The following is a 12,826-nucleotide window of genomic DNA, read 5'->3' on the forward strand; positions in this document are numbered from 1 at the left end:
ATGGCAGGGGGGTTGGGATTGGCTGAGCCTTGAGGTCCCTTCCAACCCTGACAGTTCTGTGATTCTAAGTGCAGGACCCAGTACTTGGTTTTGTCAAACCTCATACAGCTGACCTCAGACAATCTATCTGATGATATTCTGCTGGAACAGAACAAGTGAGCCTGATTGAATTGCATTGGCTGGAGCAGAGATGCCCGCTGGAGCCCATGCTGCTGGAGGTCACTGGGCTCTGCAGCTGCCAGCAAAGAGTTCAGCAAAATAAATGCAAGGCTGTCACAGGTCCTGCTGAGCCCCCACCACATCTTCTGTCTTGAACAGATGCACCCACCAGGCTGAGGAGGTGCTTCTCATCAATTAAGCTCTTATGGTCAAATTCCTGAACAGCAAAAGGACAGTGTTCTACCAGCCTGGGGAATCTGCTTAAGCAGGAGGTCCCAGGTGATTTCCAGGGAGGGAGGGGAATCCAGACAGCTCCAGATCCCAGGGGGAGTCTGACTGAGCGCACGGACCATGGAATCACTGAATTGGTTTGGTTAGAAAAGACCTTTAAGATCATTGATCCAACTGTGAATCCAGCATTGCCAAGTCTGCCACTAAACCCCAGCCTTCAGCATCACATCTACATGGCCCTTCAATCTCTCCAGGGATGGGGACTCCATCAGTTCCCTGGGCAGCCTGTTCCACAGCTTGACAACCCTTTTGGGGAAGAAATTGTTCCTCATGTCCAACCTAAACCAGGGCAACCAGGGCCCTTTCCTCTCACCTTGCCACTTGTTACCTGGTGCAAGAGACCAAGCTCCCCCTGGCTCCAGCCTCCTTTCAGGGAATTCACAGTATCACAGTATAACTAAGGTTGGAAGAGACCTCGAGGATCATCGAGTCCAACCTGTCACCACAGACCCCATGACTAGATCTAACACCTCCTGACAACTAAACCACGGCACCAAGTGCCACATCCAATCCCCTCTTGAACACCTCCAGGGATGGGGACTCCACCACCTCCCTGGGCAGCACATTCCAATGACCAATGACTCGCTCGGTGAAGAACTTTCTCCTCACCTCGAGTCTAAACCTCCCCTGGCGCAGCTTGAGACTGTGTCCTCTTGTTCTGGTGCTGCTTGCCTGGGAGAAGAGACCAACCCCCACCTGGCTACAGCCTACTTTCAGGAAGCTGTAGAGAGCAATAAGGTCCTCCCTCAGCCTCCTCTTCTCCAGGCTAAACAATCCCAGCTCCCTCAGCCTCTCCTCACAGGGCTGTGCTCAAGGCCTCTCACCAGCTTTGTTCCCCTTCTCTGGACACGTTCAAGTGTTTCGATGTCCTGCCTACACTGAGGGGCCCAGAACTGGACACAGGACTCAAGGTGTGGCCTAACCAAAGCAGAGTACAGGGGCACAATGACCTCCCTGCTCCTGCTGGCCACACTATTCCTGATGCAGGCCAGGATGCCATTGGCCCTCTTGGCCACCTGGGCACACTGCTGGCTCATGTTCAGGCAGCTGTCAATCAGCACCCCCAGGTCCCTCTCTGTTTGGCAGCTCTCAGCCACTCTGACCCCAGCCTGTAGCTCTGCATGGGGTTGCTGTGGCCAAAGTGCAGCACCTGGCACTTGGACTTGTTGAATGCCATCCCATTGGATTCTGCCCATCTGTCCACTCGGTCGAGGTCCCTCTGCAGAGCCCTTCCACCCTCTAACTGACCAACATCTGCTCCCAACTTGGTGTCATCTGCAAACTTGCTGATGACTGACTCAATGCCCTCATCCAGATCATCAATGAAGAGTTGAAGAGAGCCAGAAGGTCTCCTCTTAGCCTCCTTTTCTCCAGACTAAACAACCCCAGCCCTGTCCTCCAGACCCTTCACCAGCTTTGGTACCCTTCTCTGGATCCTCTCCAGCAGCTCAATGTCCTTTCAGTGAGTGAGTGGCCCAAGCATGAGAAGTAGGGGTTTAGCTCCCAAACACCAGAAAGACAGTTTAGACACCAGAAAGGCAGCTTGTAAGCACCTGAGAGATCTCTCAGTTGAGTGTCAAGCTTTAACTAATGTCCCCTCCTATAGAGGAGAAGACAAATCCCCCCACACCTGAAGGTTCTCCCATGAGATCTCACTGCTGCTTTAGTTTTCCTTCCTTGGACCTCCTTTTCCTCCTAGCCTCTCCTGACAAACAACCTGAACCTGCTCCACCTCCAAAAGCAAAGTTCCATCTTGGATCTCAGTCAAACTGAATCAAAACTAGACAGTAGCACTGATGTGAGCCTCAGCTGCCAGTCTCCACTGCCCACAAGAGAGCTTGCCTCTCTGCAGCTGCACTCCCACAGAGCACAATGAGGGAAGATCCCAGCTCCCTCACATCACAACTCCGTTCCCAGGGCTCATGAGCCCAGCCTGACATGTAGGCAGAGGGCAAACAAGCAGCAGCAGCTGATCAGGCATGGATGCAGCCAGGAGGAGCCAAAGGACAAGCCCTTGGGGGCTTCCCACCAAAGCTTGGGCAGAAGGCATGGGGCAGGTGTTCCTGCAGACTCCTTCCAGCCTCAACACAATGATTCAAGAACATCTCCCATGCCTCTGTCACAACAGCAGTGCTGCAAAGAAGGAGACTTGAGCACCACAGCTACAGCCTGAACTTACTCCATCACTGAGGGCACCTCCCAGGGCCCCTGGCCATCACATCCAGTCACTGAGGGCACCTCCCAGGGCTCCTGCCCAACACACCCACCTCTGAGGGCACCTTCCAGGGCTCCTAGCTTCCACTACATCTCTCTGGGCACCTCCCAGGGCTCCTGGCCTTCACTGCATCTCTGAGGCCACCTCCCAGGCCTACTGACTTCCACTATGTCACTGAGAGCACATCCCAGGCCTACTGGCCTACACTGTGTCTCACTATGGACCTCCCAGACCTCCTGCCCTCCACTGCATCTCTCTGGGCACCTCCTGGGGCTCCTGCCCTCCACTGCATCTCTCTGGGCACCTCCCGGGGCTCCTGCCCTCCACTGCATCTCTCTGGGCACCTCCCGGGGCTCCTGGCCTCCACTGCATCTCTCTGGGCACCTCCCGGGGCTCCTGGCCTCCACTGCATCTCTCTGGGCACCTCCCAGGGCTCCTGGCCTCCACTGCATCTCTGAGGGCTTCTCCCAGGGCTGCTGGCCACCGCTGCGTCTCTGAGGACACCTCCCAGGGCTCCTGGACTCCACTCCATCCCTGAGGGCACCTCCCAGGGATCCTGGCCTCCACTGCGTCTCTCTGGGCACCTCCCGGGGCTCCTGGCCTCCACTGCATCTCTGAGGGCACCACCCGGGGCTCCTGTCCTCCACTGCATCTCTCAGGGCACCTCCCAGGGTTCCTGGCCTCCACTGCTTCTCTGAGGGGACCTCCCAGAGCTCCAGGCCTCCACTGCGCCTCGGAGGACACCTCCCAGGTCTCGTGGCCTCCACTGTCTCCCCCTGGGTCATTCCCGGGGCTCCTGGCCTCCACTGCGTCTCTCTGGGCACCTCAGGGGTTCCTGACCTCCACTGCTTCCCTAAGGGCACCTCCTAGGGCCCCTGGCCTCCACTGCGTCTCTGGCCACTTCCTGGGGCTCCTGGAGTCCACTGCATCTCTGAGGGCACCTCCCAGGGCCCCTGCTTTCCACTGCATCTTTCTGGACAACTCTCAGGGCTCCTGGCCGCCACTGCATCCCTCTGGCCACTTCCCGGGGCTCCAGACCACCACTGCATCTCTCTGGGCACCTCCCAGGGCTCCTGGCCTCCACTGCATCTCTCTGGGTCCCACCCGGCGCTCCTGACATCCCCTGCGTCTCTCTGGGTCCCTCCCGGCACTCATGGCCTCCACCGCGTCTCTCAGGGCACCTCCAGGATTCATGACCTCCACCGCATCTCTGAGGGGACCTCCCAAGGCTCCAGGCCTCCATTGCATCTTTCTGGGCACCTCCCAGGGCTCCTGGCCTCCACTGCGTCTCTCTGGCCGCCTCCGGGGGCTTCTGACCACCACCGCGTCTCTCTAGACAACTCCCAGGGATCCGGGCTTCCGCTTCATATGTCCGGGTACCTGCCGGGGCTCCCGGCCTCCACCCACACTTACCTCTCAGGTCACCTGCTAGGGCCGGTCACCTCCACACATACCTCTGAGGGCACCTTCTGGGGCACCTGGCCTCCACACTTACCTCTGAGGGCACCTCCCAGGGATCCTGGCCTCCACCGCGTCTCTCTGGCCACCTCCCAGGGCTCCTGGCCTCCACTGCATCTCTCTGGGCACCTCCCAGGGCTCCTGGCCTCCACTGCATCTCTGAGGGCAAAGGCTAGGGCTCCTGGCCTCCACTGCATCTCTGAGGGCAAAGGCCAGGGCCCCTGCCTCCACTGCATCTCTCTGGGCACCTCCCAGGGCCCCTGCCCTCCATTGCATCTCTCTGAACAACTCCCAGTGCTCCTGGCCTCCACTGCATCTCTCTGGCCACCTCCGGGGGCTCCTGGCCTCCACTGCCTCTCTCTGGCCGCCTCCGGGGGCTCCTGGCCTCCACCGCCTCTCTCTGGCCGCCTCCCGGGGCTCCTGAACACCACCGCGTCTCTCTAGACAACTCCCAGGGATCCGGGCTTCCGCTTCATATGTCCGGGTACCTGCCGGGGCTCCCGGCCTCCACCCACACTTACCTCTCAGGTCACCTGCTAGGGCCGGTCACCTCCACACATACTTCTGAGGGCACCTCCCAGGGATCCTGGCCTCCACCGTGTCTCTCTGACCACCTCCCGGGGCTCCAGGCCTCCACTGCACCTCTCTGGCCGCCTCCAGGGGCTACTGCCCTCAACTGCATCGCTCTGGCTGCTTCCCGGGGCTACTGCCCTCAACTGCATCTCTCTGGCTGCTTCCCGGGGCTCCTGCCCTCCACCGTGTCTCTCTGCCCGCCTCCCGGCGCTCCTGGCCTCCACTGCGTCTCTCCGGGCTGCTTCCCGGGGCTCCTGCCCTCCACTGCGTCTCTCCGGGCTGCTTCCCGGGGCTCCTGCCCTCCACTGCGTCTCTCCGGGCTGCTTCCCGGGGCTCCTGGCCTCCACTGCGTCTCTCCGGGCTGCTTCCCGGGGCTCCTGGCCTCCACTGCGTCTCTCCAGGCTGCTTCCCGGGGCTCCTGGCCTCCACTGCGTCTCTCTGGCCACCTCCCAGGGCCCCTGCCTTCCATTGCCTCTCTCAGGACAACTCCCAGTGCTCCTGGCCACCACTGCATCTCTCAGGCCGCCTCCAGGGGCTCCTCGCCTCCATTGCGTTTCTCTGGCCACTTCCCAGCGCTCCTGGCCTCCACAGCATCTCTCTGGGCACCTCCTGGAGCTCCTGGCCACCACTGCCTCTCTCTGGACACCTCCCAGGGGATACTGCCCTCCACTGCGTGACTCTAGCCGCCTCCTGGGGCTCCTGGCCGCCACTGCCTCTCTCTGGCCGCCTCCCGGGGCTACTACCCTCCACTGCCTCTCTCTGGCTGCCTCCCGGGGCTCCAGACCTCCACTGCATCTCTCTGGCCGCCGCCAGGGGCTCCTGGCCTCCGCTGCTTCTCTGAGGGCACCTCCCGGCCTCCTGGCCTTCACTGCGTCTCTCAGGGCGACTCCCAGGGTTCCTGGCCTCCACTGCGTCTCTCTGGGCACCTCCCAGGGCCCCTGCCTGCCATTGCCTATCTCAGGACAACTCCCAGCACTCCTGGCCACCACTGCATCTCTCAGGCCACCTCCAGGGGCTCCTCGCCTCCATTGCGTTTCTCTGGCCACTTCCCAGCGCTCCTGGCCTCCACTGCGTCTCTCTTGGCACCTCCCGGGGCTCCTGGCCTCCACAGCATCTCTCTGGGCACCTCCCGGAGCTCCTGGCCTCCACAGCATCTCTCTGGGCACCTCCCGGAGCTCCTGGCCGCCACTGCCTCTCTCTGGACACCTCCCGGGGGATACTGCCCTCCACGGTGTCACTCTAGCCGCCTCTTGGGGCTCCTGGCGTCCACTGCCTCTCCCTGGCCACCTCCGGGGGCTCCTGGCCTCCACTACCTCTCTCTGGCCACCACCGGGGGCTCCTGGCCCCCACTGCGTCTCTCTGCCCGCCTCCCGGGGCTCCTGGCCTCCACTGCGTCTCTCTGCCCGCCTCCCGGGGCTCCTGGCCTACACTGCGTCTCTCTGCCCGCCTCCCGGGGCTCCTGGCCTACGCTGCGTCTCTCTGCCCGCCTCCCGGGGCTCCAGGCCTACACTGCCTCTCTCTGGCCGCCTCCCAGGGACTCCTGGCCTCCACGGCCTCTCTCTGGGCACCTCCTGGGGCTCCTGGCCTCCACCGTGTCTCTCTGGCCGCCTCCCGGGGCTCCTGGCCTCCACCGTGTCTCTCTGGCCGCCTCCCGGGGCTCCTGGCCGCCACTGCCTCTCTCTGGACACCTCCCGGGGGATACTGCCCTCCATGGTGTCACTCTAGCCGCCTCCTGGGGCTCCTGGCCTCCACTGCCTCTCTCTGGCCACCTCCGGGGGCTCCTGGCCTCCACTGCCTCTCTCTGGCCGCCTCCGGGGGGTCCTGGCCTCCACTGCCTCTCTCGGGCCGGCTCCCGGGGCTCCTGGCCTCCACCGTGTCTCTCTGCCCGCCTCCCGGCGCTCCTGGCCTCCACTGCGTCTCTCTGGCCACCTCCCGGGGCTCCTGGCCTCCACTGCGTCTCTCTGCCCGCCTCCCGGGGCTCCTGGCCTCCACCGCCTATCTCTGGCCGCCTCCCGGGGCTCCTGGCCTCCACCGCGTATCTCTGGCCGCCTCCGGGGGCTCCTGGCCTCCACCGCCTCTCTCTGCCCGCCTCCCGGGGCTCCTGGCCTCCACCGCCTCTCTCTGCCCGCCTCCCGGGGCTCCTGGCCTCCACCGCGTCTCTCTGCCCGCCTCCCGGGGCTCCTGGCCTCCACCGCCTCTCTCTGGCCGCCTCCCGGGGCTCCTGGCCTCCACCGCCTCTCTCTGGCCGCCTCCCGGGGCTCCTGGCCTCCACCGCCTCTCTCTACCCGCCTCCCGGGGCTCCTGGCCTCCACCGCCTCTCTCTGCCCGCCTCCCGGGGCTCCTGGCCTCCACCGCCTCTCTCTGGCCGCCTCCCGGGGCTCCTGGCCTCCACCGCCTCTCTCTGGCCGCCTCCCGGGGCTCCTGGCCTCCACCGCCTCTCTCTGGCCGCCTCCCGTGGCTCCTGGCCTCCACCGCCTCTCTCTGGCCGCCTCCCGCGGCTCCTGGCCTCCACCGCCTCTCTCTGGCCGCCTCCCAGGGCTCCTGGCCTCCACCGCCTATCTCTGGCCGCCTCCCGGGGCTCCTGGCCTCCACCGCCTCTCTCTGGCCGCCTCCCGGGGCTCCTGCCCTCCACCACATCTGTCTGCCCACCTCCCGGGGCTCCTCGTCTCCACCACCTCTCTCTGGACACCTCCTGGGGGATACTGCCCTCCACGGCGTCACTCTACCCGCCTCCCGGGGGCTCCTGGCCTCCACTGCGTCTCTCTGCCCGCCTCCCGGGGCTCCTGGCCCCCACCGCCTCTCTCTGGCCGCCTCCTGGGGCTCCTGGACTCCACCGCCTCTCTCTGCCCGCCTCCCGGAGCTCCTGGTCTCCACCGCCTCTCTCTGGCCGCCTCCTGGGGCTCCTGGCCTCCACTGCCTCTCTCTGGCTGCCTCCGGGGGCTCCTGGCCTCCACTGCCTCTCTCTGGCCGCCTCCGGGGGCTCCTGGCCTCCACTGCCTCTCTCTGGCCGCCTCCGGGGGCTCCTGGCCTCCATTGCCTCTCTCTGGCCGCCTCCGGGGGCTCCTGGCCTCCACTGCCTCTCTCTGGCCGCCTCCCGGGGCTCCTGGTCTCCACTGCGTCTCTCTGGCCGCCTCCCGGGGCTCCTGGCCTCCACTGCATCTCTCTGGCGGCCTCCCGGGACTCCTGGCCTCCACTGCGTCTCTCTGGCCACCTCCCGGCGCTCATGGCCTCCACTGCATCTCTCTGGCCGCCTCCCGGTGCTCCTGGCCTCCACTGCGTCTCTCTGCCCACCTCCCGGCGCTCCTGGCCTCCACTGCGTCTCTCTGCCCGCCTCCCGGCGCTCCTGGCCTCCACTGGGTCTCTATGGCCGCCTCCCGGTGCTCCTGGCCTCCACTGCCTCTCTCTGCCCACCTCCCGGCGCTCCTGGCCTCCACTGCGTCTCTCTGCCCGCCTCCCGGCGCTCCTGGCCTCCACTGGGTCTCTATGGTCGCCTCCCGGGGCTCCAGGCCTCCACTAACCCTCCCTGGGCACCTCCCAGGGTCCCTGCCCTCCATTGCACCACTCTGGACAACTCCCAGGGCTCCTCGCCTCCATTGCGTCTCTCTGGCCACTTCCTAGCACTCCTGGCCTCCACTGCATCTCTCTGGGCCCCTCCCGGCGCAACCGGCCTCCATTGCGTCTCTCTGGCCACTTCGTAGCGCTCCTGGCCTCCACTGCATCTCTCTGGGCCCCTCCCGGCACACCCGGCCTCTACTGCCACTCTCTGGCCGCCTCCCGGCGCTCCTGGCCTCCACTGCATCTCTCTGCCCGCCTCCCAGCACTCCTGGCCTCCACTGCGTCTCTCTGGGTCCCTCCCGGTGCTCCTGGCCTCCACAGCGTCTCTCTGGCCACCTCCGGGGGCTCCTGGCCTCCACAGCGTCTCTCTGGCCACCTCCAGGGGCTCCTGGCCTCCACTGCGTCTCTCTGGGTCCCTCCCGGTGCTCCTGGCCTCCACAGCGTCTCTCTGGCCACCTCCGGGGGCTCCTGGCCTCCACAGCGTCTCTCTGCCCGCCTCATGGGGCTCCTGGCCTCCACTGCGTCTCTCTGCCCACCTCCCGGGGCTCCTGACCTCCACTGCCTCTCTCTGCCCACCGCATGGGGCTCCTGGCCTCCACAGCGTCTCTCTGGCCGCCTCCGGGGGCTCCTGGCCTCCACCGCGTCTCCCTGGCCGCCTCCGGGGGGTCCTTGCCTCCACCGCCTCTCCCTGGCCGCCTCCCAGGGCTCCTGGCCTCCACCGCCTCTCCCTGGCCGCCTCCCGGCGCTCCTGGCCTCCACTGCGTCTCTCTGCCCGCCTCCCGGCGCTCCTGGCCTCCACTGCGTCTCTCTGCCCACCTCCCGGTGCTCCTGGCCTCCACTGCATCTCTGAGGGCAACTCCCTGTGCTCCAGGCCTCCACTGCGCCTCTCTGGCCACCTCCCAGGGCTCCTGGCCTCCACCGCCTCTCTCTGGCCGCCTCCGGGGGCTCCTTGCCTCCACCGCCTCTCTCTGGCCGCCTCCCGGGGCTCCTGGCCTCCACCGCCTCTCTCTGGCCGCCTCCCGGGGCTCCTGGCCTCCACCGCCTCTCTCTGCCCGCCTCCCGGGGCTCCTGGCCTCCACCGCCTCTCTCTGCCCGCCTCCCGGCGCTCCTGGCCTCCACCGCCTCTCTCTGCCCGCCTCCCGGCGCTCCTGGCCTCCACCGCCTCTCTCTGCCCGCCTCCCGGCGCTCCTGGCCTCCACCGCCTCTTTCTGGCCGCCTCCCGGCGCTCCTGGCCTCCACTGCATCTCTCTGCCCACCTCCCGGCGCTCCTGGCCTCCACTGCGTCTCTCTGCCCACCTCCCGGCGCTCCTGGCCTCCACTGCGTCTCTCTGCCCGCCTCCCGGCGCTCCTGGCCTCCACTGCGTCTCTGAGGGCAACTCCCTGGGCTCCAGGCCTCCACTGCGCCTCTCTGGCCACCTCCCAGGGCTCCTGGCCTCCACTGGGTCTCTATGGCCGCCTCCTGGGGCTCCTGGCCTCCACTAATGCTCCCTGGGCACCTCCCAGGGCCCCTGCCCTCCATTGCACCTCTCTGGACAACTCCCAGGGCTCCTCGCCTCCATTGCGTCTCTCTGGCCACTTCGTAGCGCTCCTGGCCTCCACTGCATCTCTCTGGGCCCCTCCCGGCACACCCGGCCTCTACTGCCACTCTCTGGCCGCCTCCCGGCGCTCCTGGCCTCCACTGCATCTCTCTGCCCGCCTCCCAGCACTCCTGGCCTCCACTGCATCTCTCTGGGTCCCTCCCGGTGCTCCTGGCCTCCACAGCGTCTCTCTGGCCACCTCCGGGGGCTCCTGGCCTCCACAGCGTCTCTCTGGCCACCTCCGGGGGCTCCTGGCCTCCACAGCGTCTCTCTGGCCGCCTCCGGGGGCTCCTGGCCTCCACTGCCTCTCTCTGCCCGCCTCATGGGGCTCCTGGCCTCCACTGCGTCTCTCTGCCCACCTCCCGGGGCTCCTGACCTCCACTGCCTCTCTCTGCCCACCTCATGGGGCTCCTGGCCTCCACCGCGTCTCCCTGACCACCTCCGGGGGGTCCTTGCCTCCACCGCCTCTCCCTGGCCGCCTCCCAGGGCTCCTGGCCTCCACTGCGTCTCTCTGCCCGCCTCCCGGCGCTCCTGGCCTCCACTGCGTCTCTCTGCCCGCCTCCCGGCGCTCCTGGCCTCCACTGCATCTCTGAGGGCAACTCCCTGTGCTCCAGGCCTCCACTGCGCCTCTCTGGCCACCTCCCAGGGCTCCTGGCCTCCACCGCCTCTCTCTGGCCGCCTCCGGGGGCTCCTTGCCTCCACCGCCTCTCTCTGGCCGCCTCCCGGGGCTCCTGGCCTCCACCGCCTCTCTCTGGCCGCCTCCCGGGGCTCCTGGCCTCCACCGCCTCTCTCTGCCCGCCTCCCGGCGCTCCTGGCCTCCACCGCCTCTTTCTGGCCGCCTCCCGGCGCTCCTGGCCTCCACCGCCTCTTTCTGGCCGCCTCCCGGCGCTCCTGGCCTCCACTGCGTCTCTCTGCCCACCTCCCGGCGCTCCTGGCCTCCACTGCATCTCTCTGCCCGCCTCCCAGCACTCCTGGCCTCCACTGCGTCTCTCTGGGTCCCTCCCGGTGCTCCTGGCCTCCACAGCGTCTCTCTGGCCACCTCCGGGGGCTCCTGGCCTCCACAGCGTCTCTCTGGCCACCTCCGGGGGCTCCTGGCCTCCACTGCGTCTCTCTGGCCGCCTCCTGGGGCTCCTGGCCTCCACTAATGCTCCCTGGGCACCTCCCAGGGCCCCTGCCCTCCATTGCACCTCTCTGGACAACTCCCAGGGCTCCTCGCCTCCATTGCGTCTCTCTGGCCACTTCCTAGCGCTCCTGGCCTCCACTGCATCTCTCTGGGCCCCTCCCGGCACACCTGGCCTCTACTGCGTCTCTCTGGTTCCCTCTCGGCGCTCCTGGCCTCCACTGCGTCTCTAAGGGCACCTCCGGAGTTCCTGAACTCCACGGCTTCTCTGAGGGCACCTGCCACGGCCCCTGGCCTCCACTGCGTCTCTCTGGCCTCCTCCCGGAGCTGCAGGCGTCCGCTACCTCTCTCTTGGCACCTCCCAGGGGCCCTGCCCGCCTCTGCATCTCTCTGGCCACCTCCGGGGACTCCTGCCCTCCACTGCGTCTCTCTGGCTCCCTTCCAGCGGTCCTCGCCTCCACTGCGTCTCTTTGGTTCACTCCTGGCACTCCTGGCCTCCACTGTGTCTCTCTGGCTCCCTTCCGGTGCTCCTGGCCTCCACTGTGTCTCTCTGGCTCCCTTCCGGTGCTCCTGGCCTCCACTGCGTCTCTCTGGGCACCTCCGGGGGCTCCTGGCCTCCACTGCCTCTCTCTGGCCGCCTCCCGGGGGTTCCTGGCCTTCACTGCTTCTCTCTGCCCGCCTCCCAAGGCTCCTGACCACCACTGCCTCTCTCTGCCCGCCTCTCAGGGCTCCTGACCACCACCGCCTCTCTCTGGCCACCTCTCGGGGCTCCTGGCCTCCACCGCGTCTCTCTGGCCACCTCCGGGGGCTCCTGACCACCACTGCCTCTCTCTGCCCGCCTCCGGGGGCTCCTGACCACCACTGCGTCTCTCTGGCCGCCTCCAGGGGCTCCTGACCACCACTGCCTCTCTCTGCCCGCCTCCGGGGGCTCCTGACCACCACTGCCTCTCTCTGCCCGCCTCCGGGGGCTCCTGACCACCACTGCCTCTCTCTGCCCGCCTCCGGGGGCTCCTGACCACCACTGCCTCTCTCTGCCCGCCTCCGGGGGCTCCTGACCACCACTGCCTCTCTCTGCCCGCCTCCCAGGGCTCCTGACCACCACTGCATCTCTCTGGCCGCCTCCGGGGGCTCCTGAACACCACCGCGTCTCTCTAGACAACTCCCAGGGATCCGGGCTTCCGCTTCATATGTCCGGGTACCTGCCGGGGCTCCCGGCCTCCACCCACACTTACCTCTCAGGTCACCTGCTAGGGCCGGTCACCTCCACACATACTTCTGAGGGCACCTCCTGGGGCACCTGGCCCCCACACTTACCTCTGAGGGCACCTCCCAGAGGCCCTTGCCGCCACACTTACCTCTGAGGACACCTCCACGAGCTCCTGGCCTCCACTGAGTCTCTCTTGGCACCTCCCAGGGCTCCTGGCCTCCACTGCGTCTCTCAGGGTCCCTCCCAGGGCTCCAGGCCTCCACTGTGCCTCTGAGGACACCTGCCAGGTCTCCTGGCCTCCATTACGTCTCTCAGGGCACCTCCGGGGTTCCTGACCTCCACTGCTTCTCTGAGGGCACCTCCCGGTGCTCCTGGCCTCCACTGCATATCTCCGGCCGCCTCCCGGGGCTCCTGGCTTCCACTATCTCTCTCAGTGCACCTCCCAGGGCCCCTGCCCTCCATTGCATCTCTCTGGACAACTCCCAGGGCTCCCAGCCCCCGCTACCTCTCTCTGGGTCTCTCCCGGCGCTTCTGGCCTCCACTGCGTCTATCTGGAAACCTCACAGGGCTCCTGGCCTCCACTACCTCTTTCTGGTCACGTTCGAGGGCTCCTGGCCTCCACTACCACTCACTGGGCACCTCCCAGGGCCCCTGCCCTCCACTGCCTCTCT

Source organism: Melanerpes formicivorus, unplaced genomic scaffold, assembly GCF_026170545.1.
Source record: "Melanerpes formicivorus ecotype bairdi unplaced genomic scaffold, bMelFor1.0.p_v2 SCAF_2, whole genome shotgun sequence".
Taxonomy (NCBI): domain Eukaryota; kingdom Metazoa; phylum Chordata; class Aves; order Piciformes; family Picidae; genus Melanerpes; species Melanerpes formicivorus.